This window comes from Pteropus vampyrus, unplaced genomic scaffold (assembly GCF_000151845.1).
Source record: "Pteropus vampyrus isolate Shadow unplaced genomic scaffold, Pvam_2.0 Scaffold240, whole genome shotgun sequence".
Lineage (NCBI taxonomy): Eukaryota > Metazoa > Chordata > Mammalia > Chiroptera > Pteropodidae > Pteropus > Pteropus vampyrus.
The window spans coordinates 584,161-607,968 of NW_011889021.1; the positions used below are offsets into that span (position 1 = coordinate 584,161).

Here is a 23,808-nt window from a genome sequence, read left to right on the forward strand (position 1 = left end):
TTACTGAGTTATAACACTGTTTAAATATCCATATGATATTTTATTTTTGCAAAGATAGGTTCTAAAAATCATAAAACCAGATAGATTAACAATACGAATATCAAAATTAGATTAAAAATGTAGCTCATGGCTCTCATTCACTCTGTTTTGGCACTAAAGATGTTACTAAGATACATACTTAGAACACCACCAAGTATTTCAACATTTATAGAGATAGGTACTGTCAAAAAGGTCTTTCTGTGATTTTAGCAAAGAGAAATCATCTAAATTTTATTTCTTATACTACTGACATGATTTAACTTTGGTACATAGTATTACTATTTCTCCTAGCAAGTTATAGTTTTCTCAAGGCCTTTTCCTCAACTTTTCTATAAATAAAGTGTATTTCCAGCCTTCCAATTAAAATATTATCTTCATAAATATATGTACCAGGTTGGTATATTCATGAATATCCTTTCCAATTTTAGGCTAAGCCAAGACATGCATTTAATATTAACATTATTAAAGCAAAAGACAATCCTTTCATGCAGTGTTTGATATGGAAAACACTGATTTTGACATTTTATTCAGATACCAGCCTAATCACACACGATCCAAGAACATTCAAATAATAAACCAAAAAGAGACAGATGTTAAAGATTGGTCTTTAAACATTATAGCCAATGATGCCACGCTTGCCTATGATCTTGACAATATGAAACCACATCTACACCTTTGTGGCCACCAAACCAGCAGAGCTTCCTTAACTGTGAACTGTTTGAAGCTACCAGTGTGAATGCAATTGACTATTTTTTTCAAGGGGTTGAAAGAACCAGCTGAACCTTGGTGTAGTGCCAAAATGTGGCCAATTGAGGCTTCAAGTAAGTCACAGCAGTGTTTACCAGCACTGGGGATTTCTCCACAAGGTTAGGGACAAATTGGGCCACGGTTCTAGGATGGAAAGTTTGTGACCTCAAATGGCCGGCTGAATGTTACCCTCTTCATTCGTTTTTATAATTCTGACATCCAAGTGCTTGAAAAATGCTCAAGTAGTGAGAGCATGCAAACTATAAACATTCAATGTGTTTTTTAATTATTAAACAATAAAGTGATGTTCTATCTGTGGAGTGCAGTAGAAATATTTTGGCATATATTTCAGTTTCTGCTAGCATTCTTAAAAGCCATACTGATCTTAAAAACTTTTCCTCCCACAATGGGAGAATTTCTAGAAATTGTATTTCTTGACTTATTTATTTTGCCTCCCTCTCAGATGAGAAGGGTGGGGTATTTGGATGGAGTTGGTCAATCATTTAAAACACTGTTGCTTTCTCTCCTTAGTTTATATTTGGAATAAATTGAAACCAGTAGTATCTGAGGCCTTTAACCATTTGGTGCCAAAGTACTTGGTTTTGTAGGTTATAATTATTTCGGTTGATTGTTTCTTCAACAAAACATATTTTGAAAACAGTTACAGGAGCTCCACTGCATGATTCTGTAGTCATCTCTCTGAGTTACATTTGATGGTCCGTGAGAGAGATTACCTTGGGAAGGGCAAAGTGAGGAGTCTGTCTCCAGCACAGGCCCTCCTTCTTGTTCAGCTTTTGAGCAAAACCAATGCAGTCCCCCACTGGTGACTCTGTTGTCCCTTTGAATTTGTGCTTGCCTCTTTGTGTGTACATTGTACACTATTTGAAGAATGTGTGTAAGCCCGTTATGTTTTCTTTAATAAAACTGCACTTATCCTTGTGTGGACAGATTGTGTTCTTAGAGTCTAAATTCTTAGAGAACACTAGGAACTGTTTACTTAGATCTTTTTTCTTTCTTTAAATAAAGGCCTCCTCTAGTTTGTCAACTTTAAAACTGTTGCATGTCAGATGAAAAAGCTGGTTGAAGGGGAAAGGCACGATTCTGGAGTGTTTTGAATATAGTGACTGTATTTTAGAGTGATAAGACCTTTGACTTTTCCAGAACTTTTCCGTATCAAACAGAACTGTAAAACAAAACACAAACTAAGATCTCAAACCTAAATTAGGGTTTTTTTTTTTTTTTTTTTAATCTGGGACATCAGGTTTTTGGAAAATCAAACAGGGCACACTTGAATAAATGAGGTGCTGCTTTATTAAAAATGTTTTTGAGTAAGGGGGGAAATTGAATAATTGGAGCGGGTCGTGCCTGTGGGTTCTCACTGTCTTTGGGTTCCAAAAGATGGGGTGAAATTTCAGTTTATTATGTACCAGGGTCTGTGTTGGGTGGTAGGGATTCAGAGAAGAATGAGAACTCAAGACTAGTTTGAGGACCTTCAAAGAATTCTAGTGGGAGAGAGTTGTACTAAGGGGACCATTCCAGCTTACCGTGGTGAGTATTGTGATGGGGAGAAACTGGGTCTGCCAGGGAAGGGACTTGGGCTGGGGTCCTGAGTTCCTACTGAAGTCAAAATAAGAAAACTTAGGGAATATGAGCTGCTGATCTTTATGGTTTCCTGGACTACATAGGCTATACTCAAAAAGGATGAGTTTCAAGAAGAAATCCTATCCAACAAGTGACAAGATAAGGCAGGAAATATAAACAAACATTTGGTTATAGTGGAAGGCAAATGCTGGAGGGCTGCCTACTACAGCCCTGGAGGGCTAGTTTTCTGCTCTCCATTTCTCTTTAGCTGGCTCCAGAGCCTTTCTTTTGATCTGTTCACAGGCTTTATAACTGGAGAACTAGAGGAGGTAGAGCCAACTGATACTATTTTTCTCTGGACTTCCTTTATCCCTGGTGTGACCTGAAATGGTGAATTCTGCTGTCAGCTGGGGGCTGCCTCCTGGTCTATCCCTTGAACCAGACCCTTTGTGTATTCTGTCCTCAGTGCTGTGGCAGCCTCAGGTGTCAGTGATGCTGGGCTGGTACCAGCCTGCACTTGTGCAGTGTGAGGATGTTGGAATTGACCCTTCCGGTCTTACTATAGGGGAACATCATGGACAGACAGGGTTAAGTAGAGTTTCTGTCTCTCCCTGGGCTCATTCCCCAGGCTGGTAGCTTGCCACAACTCTTTTTTGCTTCATGCCTTTCATCTGTGCAGTGCTTTATGTGTTAATGTCCTCTGGCCAAGTCCATGGGCCTATTTGATCTTCACAACAATGCCAAGAGCAGAAAGCCTAAGGATTGTTAGCCCCATTTTAAAGATGGAAAACTTGAGGCTCAGAAAAGTGTGCCTGGATATGCAAAGAGCAGAGTCCACCAAAGACTCCTCCGAGTCCTTTATGGCAGAGTGGCACTGCCTTTCTCTCAGGCTGCAAGCCTCTGTGAAACATCTCTCTTCCCCTTCCCAATTCTCTGATCTCTCACGTTGTTACTTCTTTTCTCTTCCCCCTGAAGCTACGACCATTTTATCTGGATTACTCCAGTCTTCTCTGAGCTAATCTGCCGACCTTGGTGTGTCTCGTCTGGTTAATTAAGTTGCTGCATCATTATCACCATCATTATCTAATAATACTTCTATAACAATTCTTATGGGTGGCATTCTCACTGCTTTGCAATTCATTTAAGATTCACAATAATTCTGTGAAGTAGGTATAGTATTATCATCCCTATTTAATAAGCGAAGACCTGGAGGCACAGAGAAATTAAATACTTTGTCCAAAGTTTTACGTGGGTAATAAGTGTTACAGAGTTAGGATTCAAGCACAGACCAGCCGACCCCTTTTAGGTGTAGTCACTACGACCTGATCCCAGACTTTGATTTCTCAAAAACCTCCTCTTGCCTGTGTGCTTCGTCACTCAACCAAGGCACACATTTTCTTCACCCTGGAGAATGAGACCCTTGCAATGTGATTTCTGAGTTTTTCTACCCTGGTGCCTAGTAGGTACCCTTCCTAAAAACTGGATTCTTGTCATTTCCCAGATGTACTCATGCCATTCCATCTACCAGGAAGGCTTCCCTTAGCAGAGAACGAGGTCTTTGGCTCTGCCACCAATGACATGTATGACATTATGCAAGTCACTTGCTGAGCCTGGATTTCCCTGCCCAGTCCATGGGGATAGTGGCACCTACCACACTGGTTTGCTGTGATTTTGAGTGAGGCATGTGAAACCACAAGAAAACAGAGTACCAGTTTTTCCATCTATTTTGTCTGTCAAAACCTCCTGTTTTCTCTGCAGCTGCCTCCTTTAGCAAGTCGTCTTGCACTCTCTTCTTCCTTCACTAGAAGGGGCCCTTCACTTCTTTAGGCCCATCAGCGCCTTAATGTCACTTTCACCATCCAGCATACTTTACCGTTCTTCGTAGGTGTGTCTTTTCTTCCTCCTAAACTGTAAGCTCTTTCAGGGTAAGAGCTGTGGCTTGTACAGCTTTATATTCTCCAAGTGCTCTGGGTATAAAAGGCATTCAGAATATATCTGTGGAGTGAGTGAATTTGGGGCCGCTGGAATTCAGTCATTGCATTTCTGGTAGAGCTAGGTGAGCGATGCCCAGTGTGAGTTGACCTGCAGAAACAGCCATCTATTGCATGGACTCTGGGTTCTGCTTTTTATTAAATTATTCCTTGTAGCCCACTCCTCCTTTTCAAACTTAGGCTCATGGAGTAGTGCAAATTTGCACAGCCATCTTCTAAGCAAATTGGCTAAAACTCCAAATCTCCTAGAAGCAGAGTGGCCCTGGACATGCTGTTTAAAAAAAACAAACAAACAAACAAAAAACTGCATAGATTTTATTTTAGAGCATGGAAGGGGTTATGTTAGAAGAACTTCACTTCTGCCAAGTCAGAGACAATGTATTATTATATTTATCTTATGTTACAGCTGAGTCGGCATTGTGGTTGGTTTGTTTTGGGAGCTCCCCTCCGTGTACCTGGACCAGGGGAAGATGATGTGTGTATTGGACAAGCCTACCAAGCACAGGGAGAATGCAGTGTGACCTCTTAGTTTGGTATGCGGAATTTATTGGAGGAGCCACTCTCTTGCCCTGAGAAGTTAACAGATGATTGAGGTGTCTGACACCAAGTGACCCCAATCTTATTAACTACCAGTGAAAAAGTCTTGGTCCTCCCTTCCAACTTTCTGGCCAGCCACTCCCATCCAGTATTCCTCTATTTCAGGCATACTCAACCATGTCTCCTTCCACTCCTTCTCTTCCACCTGTATCTACCTGGGATATCCTCTTGCTGTTATGCAGCTCTTCTCTCTTAAGAGAAGAACGTGCATTATTTCACAGAAGCCTCCCCAGCTCCTACAGGATAATGTAACAGCCTCCCTTCCTTTCTCTAAGTCGCCCATACTGTTACCCTGTGTTAGCATTAATCACATTGTCCTCTATATGTTGGATTTACCCCATTCTCTCCCTCTGAGCTCCTCGAAGGCAGGAACTATATCTTATCTTTGTATCATGTCTGGTACAGAGAAGCTCAGAGCGTGTGTGCATAAGTAAAAGTATTTGGATGTGATAGTAATAGCTAACATTTGCCAAGTGCTGTAATTGTTTTATTAATAGAAGTGAGTCCTAGTTCTAGTGATGGTCACTCATTTTTGTTATCTTCAAGTTGCCTTTAAGAATATTGCAGAAGTCTCCAAAATAAAATATAATTAAATTTATGCTAATGAAAACATACACCATGTATATGCCCAGCCCTTTGCCATGCAAAGTAGACTTCCAGTGGCTATCTGTGGAATGACTGAATGAATGAATGAGTTAATGAAAGAATGAAAAGAGCCTCCATTCTCTGGGAAGGAAAGAAGAGTGGAATGGACTAAGCTTCTACAATGCTCTCGGAGCTGAACTTGTTGCTTGGCTGGAGCGGTGCTGACTGAGCTCTCTGGGACTCTACATTTCTTCTTTCTAATCATTTTCATTTTTGAAAACCAGCAGGACTTCTGTATCGTCTCATATTTTCCTAGACCGCAAGCTTTTATCCTGTTATTTAGAATCCTAGAATTCTACCACCAAGTTTTAATCTAACATGAAAAATGAACACAGTGGCTTCAAAGTCCACCTCACCATCCTCTGTGAAAATAGTTGGTGTCATAGAAGGATGCAGTCCAGAGAGGAGCCAGGTGCTCACCCTGGTTAGTGAGAGTTCTAAGGCTGGATGCTCACACTCTTACGATCCATCTTGATGGAAATGTGGATGTTGCAGTTGTCAACATTTTGGCATTTGTACGTGTTCATCCAGGCAAACATGAGAAAGACCCATTCTTTCAAACACAGACGTGGAGAAAATTTTAATATCGTGAGAAAAATGACAACAAAAATTACCGAAATGCTGGTTTGTGTACCAGCCATTAAGAGAAGTTGAGTAGATGACCTTAAGAATGATGATATACATGTAATACATAAAGTGTACATTATATTAAGATACTTTTTACTTTTAGGAGTTATTTGTAGTATGGTGGATAATAATTCGTAGGAGTTTACTTTTTAGTACCACAGGTTCTTGACCACTTAAGGAAAGGTCGAACAACAAATATTTCATGTGAAGTAATAAGTCACCTTTCTATATCGGTTGACAAACTCCATCGCCTAAATCTCAAATATAATCTGGTTGCGTTCACTTGTGTATCTTGCCGAAACTTTTAAAATAAATTGGATGATCTCCATTAGGCAATAGGGGCTTGTGTTCTCACCACACTTATTTACGAAGGCTGGTAGAGTGTCAGTGATGAAATCGAAACTTAGTTTGAACTTAATGTGCGAAACAAAATAAATTTGACTCTTTTGAAATTTTGCATAAGTATCTGTCAGAGCCTGGTACTAAGTATCTGGGGATTTTTAGAGCTGACCTCATTGAACATTGAATTATGTTCTAAGATACATTTTAATAGTGTTTTTCTCTAGAAGTAAAAGCTTAAACTGACCGGTGAAACCACTCTTTAACTCTCTCTGGATTGAACATTTTTTGTTACCTACCTTTAAAATTTTCCTGCTGTCCAGCCTTTAGGTTTCTGGTTTATTTCCCTTGAGTGGATTCCTGAGGCTGCAAGTAAAAGGTTAAAAAGGTACCATTTGCAACTGTACATTGTAGGTGAAATAAAAGAACTATATTAGAAGCTTAATTTCAGATTTAATGTTCTTGAGGACAGTCTTGTATTTATAATAAGTAAATACTATAACAAATAATTAAGACTTCTAATAGCACTTTTAATCTGTTTTCTATATTGAGGTTATATGTAAGGTTTCCTCTGACAGTGGGTAATTCTGCTGTTAAAAGTCATTGCCGTATATAGCCGACAGTGGCACTCTCAGGCCGCCGTCTGCCGTGACTGAATTGCAAACTTGTCATTCAGCTTCTTTCCTATATGGCTTCTTCTAGGACTCTCAGGATCCTCTGATTTGGCTGGACCAGATGTGACATCCCTGACACACATGTCCTGTAGTTCATGGACACTCCAGGATTGAGTGGGAGGCTCAGCCTGGCTGACCCCCATCAGAGTAGTGCTGGTCACAGTCAGATCTCCTCACACTCTCCATGGCAGCCCTTTTATTCTGGAGAAGAGCAGGTGTTATCCCCATTTTACACTGATGGGAAAACCAAGCTGAGCATATGACTAGCCCAAGGTCATCTTTGGACCTTGACCCCCAGCACAGTTCACCATGCGATATTACTCTTGCAGATCTCAGTTACTGTGCCTAAGAGGAGAGTTGTGGTTTATAAAACTCTCTCCAAATTGTAGGCTAGTTGGAGATTTTCCAGACAGCTTAAGTAAGGGACTGAAATAATGTTTGCAGCATTTTTTTTTTTTAGTAAAAGCATAATGCCAGCAAAAGACTTGTTTACTTGTGCTGTACTTGTGTGACTAGATGTTTGTCTCACTTTCTATGATGTGTTCTTTTGAAAACAGTGGACCCAAGACCTAGGATCACCCTTCCATTCCTCATGTTTTTTGCTTTGGTGGCCTGCCAACTCCCTTCCTCTGTGTGTCAAAAACAAAATCCCTCCACCAAGGATGAGATAGAGCTGTCTGCAAGTCATTTTGAGGCACACGATCAGAAGTAAGGATGGCATTTGGAGTTTCACAAAGTCTGTGCACCAGAACTTAACCACTTCACTCACAGGCGACCTTCCCAAACTTCGCTACATCACTCAGGTGATTCTCTCTATGCTCTGCCTATTTATTTGTAATGAATTTGCAATTCTAAACTGCTTAGTTTCTGCTTCTCACAGCATAAATGGCTGGAGGAGGCCATTTATGGCTCTAAAGTAGAAAGGGAACATCTGCTAGAGAGAGAGAAGATGATAGTTGATAATGTGAGAAAAGATAAACACAATACTAGGCACATTTAAAAGTAAATTAAACTACATTTTAAAAATATTTGAACTAGGGCTCTTTAGTTCTCATTGCCCTGTTGTTTCCAGTGGTCAACACCATCATCCTAGCACAGTGGGATGCTGTGGGCTCCTATGACTGTGATCCTTAAGTAGCATCGTACTTCTGTCTCATGAACTCTGAAGGCAGGGAAGAATGGTAGAAATAGTCTTCAAAAAATTAAAAATTTAGATGTTCGAAGCATTGGTCAGGATTCATACTGAAAGTATATTAATGAAGAAGTTTTTCCCTAAGGATAGCGGTAACATGGAATCTTATGCTACACTGATTGGGGGCAGTAGGTTTTATTTTAAAGAACTTTCATTTTTCTATTTTTAAAATATGTACTCTTGGCCCTAACTCTGCTCTCTGGTTTCCAAAGTCCCTTAGAGGACAAGAATGATGAGTGGGGATATACATTTTAATTCCAGCGGCTGCTCATTTCTAGGGGTTTGTCTTGCAGAAGCTAAGGCTCTTTATATGTTGACAAGGGTTCTACCTGTGATCGCTTTGCTTTGTGGTCAGAGCCCAGAACTAAGGACTTCTCTGTGGAATAGTTTTCTTCACTTGAGGTCCGTGTAATTATTCATCCTCTAGTGCAGCCCAGAGTTGACTCTGGTAAGGCTCTTGAACCCTAGACAAGCATAGAATGATGCCTGTCTTTCTTGAAGACGCAGAATTGGTGAGGTGAGTATGGATTAGTGCCAAAGACAGTTTTGTGGGTAAGAGAATTTATCTTGCTCAAGGTATTAACTCCTTTGATCAAAAACACCCTTGATTGAAGTGTAGGGGTGAGGGATTTTTTTTAATTTTTTAAATTTTTTTATATACTACTAATAGGAGTCTAAATTGTATAGCTTTTCTGGAGAGCATTTTCACAATGGGGATTAAAATGTCTCATGTGTGTATTCTATGACTCGGTGGCTCTACTTTACAGAATTCATCCTAAGGGAAGAATTGTGTAAGTATGTACAAGGATGTGCCTCACCATACCATTTATAGTGTGGTGACAAACTGAGGCTTTAAAACATTTATCAGTAAAGAAATAGTTAAACTGTAGTAAAACTACATAGTGAATATTATAAAGCTGTTGAAAGTGATGAGGTCAGCTTGTGTATTATGGAAAGATGGCAAAGAAATTATATAAGAAAGTTAGATTATAGATCAGTATATATAGTGTGATTCTACTTTCAATATATGTGTATAGAATGAGTACATATTATAATGTTTTTGTATGTATTTTTGAGTGGAGAATATACATTAAATGACAATAGTCGTCATTTATTTAGAGTTTAGGATTACGTAAGGTCTCATTTTCTACCTCATACATTTCTGTATTGTTTAAACTGTTTATAAAGAAAAGACCAGAAAAATTGAATGTTTAATTTTTAGAAAGCCGACCAGCAGAGATAATCAGGCCTCATTAGAAGTCGAAGGAAGAAATAAGTAGTAAAACACTTATAATCACTAACATACAGGGTTAGTGATTATAAGCAACAGAAATCCTGAGTAGAAGAGGAGCTGAAAGAGATTGGCCTAGTTATGAAATAATATTCATTTGATCCAGGTTTGTCTGCTTCCTCACCAGTCCCCAATGATCACCTAAGGCCAAATGTTGGGATTTTCCCAGCTCAGCTTCCCCCTGCCCTGAATACCTTGATTCCCCTCCCCACCTCCCCAATACACACACAAATAGGCCCTTGCCCCAGGGGCCCAGGCTGGTGGGGTTGAAGCCTGAAGGCTGGACCAATCCTCTGCCAATATGCACTTTAGTTTTTAGTGTTCCCTCCCCCACGTCCTGGGAGGAGGGGCATGAGATGCAGCTTCCCATCTCCCCTCTTGACCCATAAAGACTACAAACAGGCTCTTTACCCTCTCAGGTCTTACTGAGAATCACTACAAGGAAACAGATAGCGGCAAAGGTAACAAAGTAACAAAGGTAAAGTAGCAGAGATAGCAAGATAACAAATTAACAACAGTAACAATGAAGCAAGCATGGGGTCCCTCACAAGGTTCTGCTTTTTCTGCAAAGTCATTGTCTCTGACTCCTGGTTAGGATCCTTCAGGCTTCCTAATCTCTCTCATTCCCTGGAGTTGAACATGCCAAACCTGCCTCTCTTCTCAGCTCTCCTTCTCTAAGTCTTCCCTCAGTCTTCCTCCATCAAGGCGCTACAGCCCAGTGCTAGGCCTCAAGGTATAATTAAGGTACTCTGGGGTAAACATGGAGTGTCTATTTCCAGGTCCACTTGGGCAGTTACATCTTTTGGGCAATTTATAGCTTTTGAGACATGGTGTACTAACCTTATATAGGGGACAGTCTTTTTAAATTATCTCTTCATGGAATCTCCCTTGCTTTCCTCAAAAACCTTCTACCCATGCATCTGCTTCTCTGCCTGCCCATTCATCCTTCTATATATCAATCTATCCATTCAATAATATGAGCTCCTTATTGAAAAAAAAAAAAAAAAAAACACCGTTCTTAGCCCTTAGATATAAAAATGTCAAGGTGCTCTCGAGTCTCCTACCATTCTGATCATTCATCTCTGGAGTCATTGCTGGCACTGCTTCACCCTGAGGCTTGTTCACTTTTTCTGCACCCACACCACTTCAGTTGATGCTTATGTGCATCAACTGAATGTCGCCCATCCCAGCTCTGCTACTTAGTTACTGTATGGCACAGCGCAAGTACCTAAACTCTTTCTCACTGTCCTCATGTGGTAAAATGGGAATAAGAATATACTTACCTCAAAGCTGCTTTGAAGATGAAATTAAACAATGCATGTAAAGTACATTGGCTGGAGTGTTAAGTGCTAAAATGTTACCACCATCATCATTACTGTTATTACCACCAACCTTTCTGCCTTTGGAAAATACATTCATCACGTGGGAGATACTAGGGAAGAAGTAAAATGGGAAGCTAAGTTTTTATCTGGGTGAGAATAAATCAAATCCAGTATGTTTGAGATTGATTATGCAAATATCAGAGAGTAATTCTGAATTGACAATAATTGAGAGGTACCATCTGGGAAGACTTGGTGGTGGAGAGTGAGTCTTACATAGTACTTGGGTCAGAATTGACAAGGAAAAACATCAAGCTTGGACCTAAACTAAATTGGAAAGGTCTTTGTCTTTTTGTTTAGTCAGGGGCTTATCATGTTGTGGCCCAGATACAGCAGGTCCTTGGATGAGGTCGGTTCGTTATGACATCGATGAAGAAAGAAATTGATTCCCAGCTAGGGCCACTATCCCTGTGGCGTTAGCACATTTTGCCCGTGTCTCTGTGGATTTTCTCTGGGTACTTTGGTTTTCTCCCACATCCCAAAGATGTGCACATCCACATGTGAATTGGCGTGTCAAGGGGAGGAAGGGATGGTTGCATTTCCTTCAGCCGCTCCTGGGGAAGCTTGTTTCTGGAAGCTGCAGTGGACCAGCCCCCACACTGAGAAGCCCAGGGAGCTGCACTGTGAGTGTAAGCAGGGCTCCCAGAGATGGGACCTGCCATGCAGGGTCTTCACCAGCAGGGGCTGGGGTCACAATATCTGCATAATTTGGATTCTGTGTAGTGTTGCCAGATAAAATACAGGATGCCCAGTAAAATTTGGATATCCAAAAAATAAAAAATAAAAAAAAATCAGTAATATTTTAGTATAAGTTTATTCCATGAATTGACTCTTGAAGCAATATTTAGAACAAACGTATAAAATTATTTGTTTTTTATCTGACATTCAGATTGAACTGGACATCTTATATTTCTATTAAGTCTGGCAACCCCAGCTCTAGGGATTCCTAGATTAACAGCGGTGGTCAGAAAGATGGAGAAAGGAGGACAAAGAATCCTAAATCATCTGTTTTTTAACAATAAAATAAAATCTTGACAAAGGATTATTGTATTTACTTCCTAGTTCACTCCACCCACCCTCCCTCCAAAACTGAAACTTGCCACTAAAAAACGTCACAGAATAGCCTAGTGACTTAGGACGGGTTTCCTGTCCTTTTCTGGCTCTGCCTGTCCGCTTCCTGCTGAGGGCTGGAAGCAGCTCCAGCTAATTCTTTCTGCTCTGCCTTCATTTTTGGTCGCATTGGAGCCACAGGACAAGCAGAACCACTGGACCCCAGTCCAGCCTCATTTTCTCTCTTAGGAAAAGGGTGTGTGTGTGCTGCTAAATTCTAGATATGAACAATTGGTCAACAAGTGACCATTTGCATTTTTCTCCTGGACATTTTTTATGTTTTTTCAAGGTCTTACTTCCAGCAGTGCTTTCAAATCAGGAGTCTGCAAACTTTTTCCGTAAAAGGCCAGATAGTAAATATTTTTGACTTCGCGGGGCAGGTGGTCTCTGTTACCCCTCTTTAACTCTGTTGATATAAAAGCAGGCATAGACACTAGACAAGATGCAAACAAATGGGCATGACTGTACACCAGTAAAATTTTCTTTATGGATACTAAAATGTGAGTGCTACATAATTTATTGTTTCTTTGATTATTTTCAACCATTTAAACATTCAAAAAACCATTCATAGCTTGTGGGCCATACAAAAGCAGATGGTGGGTCAGATTTGGCCTGTAAGCTGTAGTTTGTCAACCCTGTTCTAAGTCAGTAGCAGAAACATTACAAATCTGCAGCCTGGCTCGCAGTTCCCCCCTAGGGGCTGAATGGCTTCTGTCCCTGAGGTCACAGTTTTTGTTGCTACCAGGTGATGGACTGTGCCCAGATCTTAAGCAGTGGGTTTTGCCTTTCGGCTTCCCACATTGCACGTATAAACCCACATTCCATAGTTTGCTGTACAGAAAAAAGGTTCCTGTGTGGATTTGTAAATGTTCCTTAGAGAATGAGCCAATAGCTGTCAAGTGTGGCCATAGAGTCAGTATTATAATGAATGTAGTTTATAGTGCTCATAGCCTACAATATCAGGAGTAATTTTGGCCTAATAAATAAGTAACCAGCAGAATTGAATGTGGGACAATTATATGTCTCTGTTATAATGCTGCCTTCTACATAAAGCAGTGTGTGTTTGGTATTGTGTTTCTAAGGGGAAAGATCAGATTAGGTTTGACTTTCTGTCACCAGATGGAGCCTAGCTGCACCTGAAACACGGGTTAGGAAACAGGGCCTTTCATTCCTGGGTGTCCTGACTGATGGAGGTTTTGTGTTTTATGGATATAAGATGTGCTGGGTGAGGTGGACAATGGAATTACACTTCCCACAGAAATCACTCCTGGACTGAGAATCAGGTTTGCACATGTGCCCTGTAGCATTCATTCTTGCCGAATGCTGGGAGATGGGTGGTTATTAGGTTATGTCAAAGTGGTGTTTGCCTTAATACACGATCTCCTGCAGTAACCCAATAATGGAAGGGGGAGGGAGGGAGGGAAAGTGGTGACCTGCATATTTCTGAAAGTTGGAAGCATGTGGAAGTTAGAGAAGCTTTGTGTGGTGTTAACAGTGAGCTCTTAGGGTTCCGTCCCCTACCCCTCACCCCAGGTCCATGGCAGGTTTGAATCTATTAATACTCGGACCTCTTATAAGGCAGTATAGCTTAGCGGTCAAAAGAATGGCATCTAAACTCAGACTTCCTGGCTCCTGGTCAACCAGTTCAGCTCTTTGCCTTTGGGCAAGTTACTTAACCTTGCTGTTTACTAAATGATACAATGGGGGTATTAACAGGAATACCTACCTCATAGGGCTGTTGTAAGAATAAAACGAGTTAATTTATATAAAGTGCTTAGGATGCTGTCTGGGTCATATGCATCTTTATTGAGATAGAGGAAGTGGTGTTCTTTTCTCCTAACCTCATGCTGTGAGGTAGGGTGGGTACTGCTCTGGTAGTAACAACTCAAAATGAGCTCCTAATCCCACCCCCTCCTCTTACCATCTCTCACGCAGAGACTTGTGAAGATCCGTGGGAAAGATCACGGCTGTTCTTTCTGAGTAGTGGTTCACGGATGATGCTTGGTCCTGACATCACCCAGGGCTCACGTGCTAGACCCAGCACTGGCCGTGGGACCTTCAACACATTCCTCACCTCTCAGAGCATGACGTCTCTATAAGCAGGTGTCCCCACTCCCCTCCCAGGACTGTTCTGGGGACATCAGAGGAGATAGTGAACGTGCTTTGTAGGCTGAAAAGTTCCTCTTAAGGAAAGATGTCATTACTGTTCACACGATCTCGCTCATGATCTCCGTGCATCCTCTCGTGAGACAGGGGCTTTGATATCTTGTTTATCGAATCCTGTGGTTTTTCAGTGAAGATTTGGATGTCCCCCACTATTTGGCGGGAGGGGAATTATTGACAATTCAAATTTGAAGCTCTGTATGAATAGCATTTTGATTTCATGAAAGGGTATTATTTCTGAATCCAGTTCCTTTCCTTTTTACTTCTTTAAATTACACTGTTGTCTGGTCCTGGTAGGGTTCTCAGGTACAGTCCAAAGCCAGTCGATAGTCAGATGAGTTTTTACATTCGTTTTACTGTGATCCAGGATTTTTTAAAAAGGGGAAATTTCATCAGATCCCAATAACCTCCATTCTAATGTTACCTTAAGTATTTTCCTCTACCCTAATTTGGGCTGAGTAGTATAAATTTTACTTCTATATGTTTTAAATGTATCATCGTATTCAATTAAGGGCAGTTCCCTAACTTTAAGAGTTTGCAGACTTTGCTCTGGGATGTTCTTGGGGGTCCGAGGGTCTTCTGAACAGCTGCTTCTGAATCGTGGTTGCTTTCAGGAATTCTCAGGGCTTGGGAGGCCATCTCTTTAACAGTGACATTTCCAGGAATTGGGACAGGGCTCACTTCTTAGGATCTGTGCACGAGCACCAGCTCATCCCAGACAGTAAAACGAGCAGTTTGGGGAGTTGATGAAGGTGCCTGGGGGTCTTTGACTCTGCCCAGGGGAGGAGGGACTGTGGTGGCATGCGATGGAGGATGTCCTTGTCCCACAGTGAGAGGTAAGGAGAGTATCTCCAGTTACTACTCACATTAACGAGGGTAAGATATCATCTCATGAGCTCCCTAAGAGCGATATGCTGCTTATGAGTCAGCCTCGTGCCTTGTTAAGTGCAGGCAGCAGCAGTCCCTAGCCATGCTGTGTACCCCTCAACCCTTTAGACACTATGCTACTTGCTTAACCAGCTGACTTCTCAGCACCTCTCCATCTCTTCCCCTTCCACTTTTTTGGTCCAAAGGCCAGGCTAGAGACAAGATCATTTTGCACTGAAAAGGACAAGCAGTGCTGAGTTAAATCTTGGCAACCTTTCAGAATTTGATCTGGAAGACACCCAGGGTTGGTGAGGTGGAGGTAATGGTTTAAACAGCAAAGAGCCTGACCAGCTAGCTGTACCAGTCTTGAGCTGTGAACTCTGAGACTCTGCGACTTGGAAATTATGCTTTGGGAAATAACCATTGAGGACCCAGCTTCCTGACAGGGGAGGGCAGAGTGAGAGGAACATATATTTGGTAGCACTGTCTAGAATGAAAATTTGAATGCTTCCACTTCACAAGCCAGGGTGTGTTGGTGGGTGGAACAGGCTGTGGTTTCCCTAATCTATAAACTTTTTAAGGCATGACTGAGTCTTTGCATCCCCAGAGCCTATTTCTCCACAACTAGTTATTGTAGTGATTTGAGTTATGGATTTCTTTTGTTTGACTGGAAGGGATCTTTGAAATCTAACTTCCTCGTTTTGGAGGGGTGGCAGCAAGCAGGCTAAGTGACCTTCCAGAGATCTCAGCCAGTAATTCGGTTGAGGTGAAGCATCGTCCCCATCTTCTCCTCTTCGGGGGATTTCTCATCATGTCGTGTTGCTCTCCTAATTAAATCATGGATAATGTCTATGACATGCTTACTTTCTAATTAGATGACTTTATGGATCAATTTGCATTGAATGTTAAATCTAATGTGGAAATCATTAAAAAGTTAGATCCCTGGGCAGAGGAATAGCTACTTATTCCCAGCCTATTAAAAATAACAAGTATATACTTTGTTAATACATGAAGCTTTTTATGTGGAATGGGAAAAAATTAATACAGAATGCAGAACAAATAGGTAGTCCATGTGCTTGTGAACTGGGGAAATGTCTGGTGTTCAGAACAGTTTTTACAATGCTAGTAGTAACTTGTATGAACAGGTATCATTTACTGTAGCTTTGCAGTATGCTAGCCCTGTGGTAAGTCTTTTAAGGGCATTGTTTTATTTAATCCTCAAAACAACTATGAGGTGAGCATTATTATCCCCCTTTATAGATGAAGAACCTGAGGCTCGAGAGATGAAAGTCAGTCTCATAGTCAGCAGATGTGAAGGCAGGATGTGAATCCAGGCCAGTGTGATTTGAAAGTCAACTTTTGACTAGACCGATGTGCTCCCATAGGTTCTCAGTAATTATAACCAGTAGAACTCTATAGTGGTTTGAGTGTTACCTCTGTTGGAGCTTGGAGTGTTTGCAGCTGATGGTAATATGGAGGTGGCATTAGTGCATCATTATTGCTTTAAGGAAGAGAGATGGGCCCTGAGCTGAAAGGGTCGATTCCTCAGCAAGTGTGACTTACTGTCCACGATTTTTCTGAGGTTGGCCAGGCGCCACCTCTGGGAAGCCACTCTGCACACTTGATCTTGAGTGTGGGTTTTCTTTGGACCGTGTATCCTTTATGAGACATTATTTTAGACATATTTCTTTTATTCCTCTTATTTTTCACATTCAACTATGAACATGAAAACCACTTAGTCCTAGTTGCTAGTTACTGGACAAACCACCTAGTCCTAATCCGCTTCATGCACGTGTGGTTCCCTCGAGGACATGAGTGTGGAGCGCTGGGCCCAGTGCTAGGTGTGCACTCAGCAGAGACACTCTTGCTTCTTCCTGTCTTCTGTAAGAATGCGTCCCTTTGTTGACGAGATGACTGGATTCAGGGGTACTTACATTTTTCTGGCTCTTGCTAATACCTACTATTCACTTATTCAACCACTGTTTATGAATTTACAGCATCCCAGGCCCTGTCACAAGAAGGATGATCTGCACCCTACCTTCACCCACATGTCATGGAATTTTCCCAGTTGTGCAGGCAGACAGGCAGACAATATAAATATTAAATATAGTTGGATACAGATACTGTCTACCAGCTCATTCATTCATTCACCCATTCTTTCACCAAGCATTTTGAACACTTACTATGTTCCCAGCACTATGCTAAGCTTGAGACGTTGAAATTGGATAACGTCTGGTAGGCCAGGAATTATTTTACCAGAAAAACAGTGTCCAAGAAACTCAGAGCACTCTCTTGTGTTCTTCCATCTTAAACATTTTAACTCTTGGGTGTAAGTGCTCATTTGAGCATGTACAAGTTTCTAAATATGTTTTTCCACATCCAGCAGATTTTTCTGTGTGTGTGGGGAGACGGACATATGAGTTTGGGTTTTTTTATTTGGCGGATCTTTGCATGATTCTTAGACCAGTGGTTCTCAAATATCTTTGTGCCTAAGAATTGCCTGGGCAGCTGGTTACATTCAGATTGAGGTACTTCACTCCCAGACACTCTGATTCACTAGGTCTGGGTTGGGGCCAACCATCTGCACTTTAAGCTGCGGTGCTGGTGAGTTGGGTGCAAGTGGTCTATGAACTATGTGTGGATTAGATTCACACAGTTCTGGGCCAGGGCTGTGGAGCAGAATAGTCTGGAGTCTCATCCTGTGTCTGTCATCTTGTAGCTTCATACAGCCTTGGGTAGATCATCTGGTTTCTCTGAGCATTGCTTTTCTCATCAGCCTCCCTTGCTGGCCGTGAGATGTGATAGGAGGGACCCAGGCAAAGCATAGGATAAAGCCTCTAGTTCTAGGTATTGCACCATGCCAAAAGCTAGCATATTGGTTTCTTAGATTCCTGATTCATCTTCTGAATGTGAGTAGTAGAGCTGCTGCATATACACCCTGTGATCTCTCTTTATTTCACAAGATAAAAGGCTATAACCACAATAAAGAAAATGAAACAAAAGAAAAAAAAAGTTTACCCACAATCTCACCATCTTAACACAACTGTTTTCATTTTTCCTTTTAGTCCTTGTCTGTATGCAGGCATATTTCTATATAGCCGTAATCATATGTAGACTCAATTTTGTATTCTGCTCTTTTCAGTAAACCTTAAGCAAATGTTTTCCAAATGGTTACATAGTCTCCAAGATGATTCTTAATGGTCTTACAGTCTATTATCCCACAGGCTGAATTTATTTAGCCATTCATCTATTGGACATTAAGCTTTTTGTCTTACAGTTTTGTGCTTTTATAAATAATACTTGAGAATATGGTTTTATCCTTATTGTAGATTATTCTTTAAAGTGAATCTCCAAGAGCAGGATTTCTGGGTTAAAGGGCACAATCATTTTTTTTTTTTTTTTTTTTGGTGGAGGGTGCTCTTGATGGTTATTGCTGAATTGGTTTCCAAAAGGATTGTACCAGATTACAGTGCCACCACAGTGCAGGGAGGTACCAGTTGGAACCCTTTGGCCTGCATTATATAGTGTCATTTCTACAAAGGTTTGACTTGATAAATGCCTCATTGATTAGTATCTCTTTGATTATAGTAAGGTTGAGTACGGCTTTATTTCTTTCTAGATTTTATTTAATTTGTTTTATTATAAGCAGAACCTATCCATTTGAGGTCAAGATTTCTGCCTAGAATTTTTTAGATTCTTGGATTTTACAGTAAAAAAACAAAACTAACAAAAACCAACCCAGAGGCCATCTGTATAATAAATACTTTGGACATATTTTACGGTTGGATTAGCTGCTTATGATCTTAACTTCCTTGCAGGTCACCAGTTATTAGGGTGATATTTGGAGAGTACAGGGGCGAGTCTTCTTTGTTCTTTCCCTCCACGGTTCTCTCATTTCCTGTTCCTCTCCTCCCCTGTAACCACTGTTTTTGTCTTTTTGGAAATAACACATAAAAGGATCGGCTTTTCAGTCATACTCCTTCGACTTATAAGATGTGGGTTGCCTAAATTATATACTGGTATGGAAGGAGGATGAAGAAAATCACAGCGTTGTAACAAATTGCCTTTAACTGCACTGCGAAAGCAAACATCTCACGTGGAACAGTAAAAGGTGTGTTTGAGGGTGTAATCTTAGCGTGTGGTGAAGGGGAGTCCAACTTGTTTTTCAAGTTGGTCTTGAATCACTTTGTTCCTTCTGGAATGCTCGCCATCCTCAGCATGACAGAGTTTGCTTGATGACAAACTCTTTCACTCTCCTGTACATACCAGGCCACCGAACTGGTTTGTTTATTTGCCTGGGGTCAGTGATTGAACCACCCTTCCTTCTGCAGCAGTGCCCAGCATTTGATGGGCGACTCTTGTCCTCCAGGCACCTTTAAAGTGGCCCCTGTGGTCACTCTTCCTCCTCCCCTGACAAGGACCAGGAAAAGGCTAAAGGGCACGCACTTCCTTGGGCAGGAGACAGTTTCTTGAGGTATGGGCTCACTCTCTCCTTGGGTAATGCTGTCCCAAATGGGTGCCTGTTAGAAGACGGATGTTGGTGTATGTAGCAGAGTGTATGTGTACAAAAGAGAATGGTTGCAACTCTATTTCAGTTTAATTTGTTAATGAAACAAGATGGAGCACATTTTCCCCTCCCGTACACCTCTCACGCTGTTTGAGATGAGGCACAATTAATTTGTACTGTCTGTGGAGGTGCATGCCAGCTAATGTAGTGCAAGAGCTTTTATCTTTCTGTTAGTAATGAAGAAAGGCAGGCTGCTGGCAAACTGACAAGGATTACTGATGACTCATTCTCGGAGTGCAAAGAGCTTTCTTCTGAAATCATAAAATGCGTACACACACATGCATACGCACGCGTACATGCAAACCTAGTTCCTGTTTGAAATCGGCAGAATAGGTTTGAGAAAGTTCAGGCGCCTCTGAAACACTGCTGGAGAAAGAAAGAAAAGCGAAGGTATTCCTCCAGCTCCCTGGCCTGACTAAGGGCAGAACCTTCTGATTAGTGGGGGCTCTGCCCTCCTGGGACAGAAACTCTCTGTCTGGCCTTGGAAGCCTGGCTCCTTTGTGTTGTCCCTTGTGCTCCAGTAAGTAGCCTTCTACTGCTGCCTCCTCCCGGTGAGGTCAGGTGGCTGGGTGCCTGGCTTACCTGGGGGAGCCTGCCTTTCTGGGCTACTTCCTACCTGAGATCCCCTGGCCATGAATTCTGGGTCTGTTTGATGTCAGCCCTCGAGTGCACTGGGTTCCCTCTGGCCTGGCCTTGGCCGTGGCTTTGTTGATTGTAAATTGCCCCGTTACCCCACCTTGACACGTTTTAGAAGAAATAGTTTACGTAATAGCTAACAGTTTGGCCCTTTACAGCATATAGGGCATTCGACATCATAACAACTCTGAGTTGGTTATATTGTTATTCCATTATATGGATGAGGAAATTGAAGTGAATAAAGGTTAAATAACATGTTCATGATCGAGCAGCTAGCTGGTAAAAAGCTAGTGGCTATGAAACTAGGACTTTGGAGTCTAAAAGCTGACCTTAAGGTCTTTTTATGACATTTATTCATTAAGGACAAAATTCAGCATTTTCTGTGTATGAAATGTATAATGCTTGGTCAGGGAAGCTATTCAGGAATTATATGAGAATTTATACATTTCTCTGTGTTCTGTGGAATAGCAGGAGAGTCACAGGATACTTTCTGGAGACGTAAAACCAATTTATTTAGCCTCATTTAGCACTGATCCAGGGACATGAACTAAAGTGTTTATTACAAAATCAGAAGTGTTCCTTTCTGTGTCAGATGGCTGGTTGAGCTCGTTGTGCAATGAAGGCTAAATGTAAAAGTCCTGCTTGGTCTGTTACCTGGGTGTAAGTGACACAAATCACTGTGCATGGCCTTGTTGACTTTCAGAGGTGGAAGGAACCATGGAGATTTTACAGATGAGGAAACTATGGCCTAGAGAGAGAGAGAGATTTTGTGTTAGGAGGAATTCCATTCATTTCTCCAACCATCCATCTGTGTATCTGGCAAATATTTATTAAGCCTGTGCTGGGATGGAAGATAAGGCTTGAGCTCTGAATGAAACAGACAGTCCTGTCTTCAAGGAACATACAATAGTGGAAAACACAGTGATACGGAAGCTTACAGTACAGTGTGTTAAGGCTGTGACGAGTCAATTCAGGTTACCTGGGCATGGGGAGGGGCATATAGTCGGGGATGGGTGCATAGTCAGAGCAGGCTTCCTTGAAAGAGCGGCACCTATGGGGAAACTTGAAGGATGGAGCTGAAGATCATTTAAACATGGAGAACCTCTGTCAACTGAAAACTGGGGCCTTCCAATTCTCAGATCTAACAGAAGTCGATGCCACTAAAAAGACTTTATGTGCATAGAAACAACAGGCTTTATGAGACTCGAGTGTGTGTAAGAAATATTCACACTAGGTCCATGCTGTGCGGTACGGTGGCCACCATGCACATGTGCTGTTTGGCACTTAGAAAGTGTCATCTGAATTGAGATGCATTGTAAGTATACAATGACCACTGGACTTTGAAGACTGTACAAAAGAAAATGTGAAATGCCCCATTAACAGTGTGTGTGTGTGCGTGTGTGTGTATATGTGACAGGTTGAAATGCTAATATTTGGATGTATTAGGTTAAGAAAGATGTTATTGAAATGAATTTCACCTGTTTTTTACTTTAACAAGGCTGCTAGAATGTGTATCATGACACATGTGGCTCACACTGCATTTCTGCTGGACAGTGATGCTAGGTGAAGGAAAGGCCCAGGAGAGGAAACTGGTTTGGTGATGAGAGCACAGGGTTTAAGATGTGAATGTTCCCGGGACATAATCTCTGGCAGGTCTCTCATCTCCGGACCTCCCTGCCCTCTTCTCTAATGTGGCACTGACAGCCTTATAGCTGGGCTTGAAGATGAAGTCAGAATGCCCATAAAAAGAACATCCTGTTGCGAGCTGTGGTCTTCTTTGTAGTAAAACAGTTTAAGACAATATATTGATATTTTAAAAGACTGATAAGAAATTTGGCCAATTGTAGAATAAGAGGGTGGTGTGTGGGATATGCATTCAGTACACAATTACAGACTGGGGTAGAGGGGGCGGGATCCGTGTGAGATGCTGTGGATAAGAAAATTCCATTTCTGTTGTCTTTGGCTTGCTCTGCTCCAGGAATTCCCTCACCCCTCACATCGGAGTTTGCATCCAGGCTTTCCATAGTCTTTCTTCCTTGTTTTGTTTGAAAAGGCCAACAGGGATATTCATTTCTTTATTTCTCTTTTATCTTCAGGTGTTTAATATTGTATTCTTGAAACTCAGCACACATCAAATGCTTGATGAATGAATTGTCACTCTATGAATATTTACTGAAAACTTGGATGTGTCAAGTATCTGCTGGGCTCCAGGCACCTTACGCTGAGCAGGACACAGGCCCTGCCCTCAAGATGTTCACTGCTGGCAATGAGACAGTTACTAGGCCAAGGTAGAGAACTTCAAGAGATAATGGAAAGCGCTTCTAATTGTTAAATCCTGTGACTCAAAGGATGACTTGATCAAAGATCACAAAGGAGGGAGCTAAGGGACAATTGTAGCTGATGGGAGTACACTTAAAATTTTCTTTTGGACAATGACACGGAGAGTTTGTTTACCTAAGATCCGACCATACCCCAGGAGTTTCTAGCCCTGTGGCAGTGTTCAATATTAATGTTGCACCTGTATTTTAATTACACTTTCCATTGTCAGTTTACAGACCCAAAAAGTGGTGCACGTGGAGCAAACAACCCTCCCCAATCGTGGGTGACCTGGGCTCATTGGAAGGTTCTCAGAGGACTGGTGAGGCAGAGGCAGTTGGGTGGGGCCCAGCAGCAGGTATTTGAGGATCATGAAGTGGCCTACCTGGCATTGAGGTGACGGGCAGACAGTCAAGTCATTTCAGTGGGAGATAGCATCTGATTCTCATCCCTTTGGGCTAGTCTTGTAATAGTGGCAGTAAATAAGCTGCCTCCAGTGTGTTCCCAGAATATCTCTGTCTGCAAAATGTCTTTGAGGGGATGTTTGACTTGCAAGCATGTGGTTGATAAAATAAATACATTTTAAAAATGTAAACCTCTCTCTGAGAGGTTTTAGTCTCTTCTCTCCCCAGGGAAAAATAAGGCCCTTTTTTAACCTCTTTTCCTCTCTAAGTGTGGAATTCCTGCCATGCTTTATAAGAAGAAATATTTTTGGAATGCAGCACCTGCAGAAATATTAAGCAGCTCTGCCCAGACTCCTGGGCCTTGGCTACTGTGTGGGTGGTTTCTCGAGGGTTTGTGAAGAGATATCCACTCTGACACCTGCAAAGCATTTGAGGAAGCTGGCCCAGGGTGGGAGGACTGGGGATTCAGAGGCTCTTAGATTGTTTTTTTTTTTGTTTTGTTTTGTTTTTTTGCTGAATTCTGTGGGTGGGCAGCTGCAATGGACAATTCTCTAATATTAGAGGAGCCTTACCATTTAATGACACCTGGCTAGATAAGGACTTGATGCCTAGAAAAGTTCCTGGCACAATATAGGACCTTAGT

General features: G+C 41.6%; 1 protein-coding gene and 1 pseudogene across 8 annotated transcripts in view; one reads left to right on the forward strand and one right to left on the reverse strand.

The window, feature by feature from the left end:
* Positions 1-23,808, forward strand: part of TEAD1 (TEA domain transcription factor 1) — a 268,691-nt gene that overhangs the window by 24,317 nt on the left and 220,566 nt on the right. The window lies entirely within an intron of this gene.
* On the reverse strand, positions 14-971 carry LOC111728963 (annotated as a pseudogene).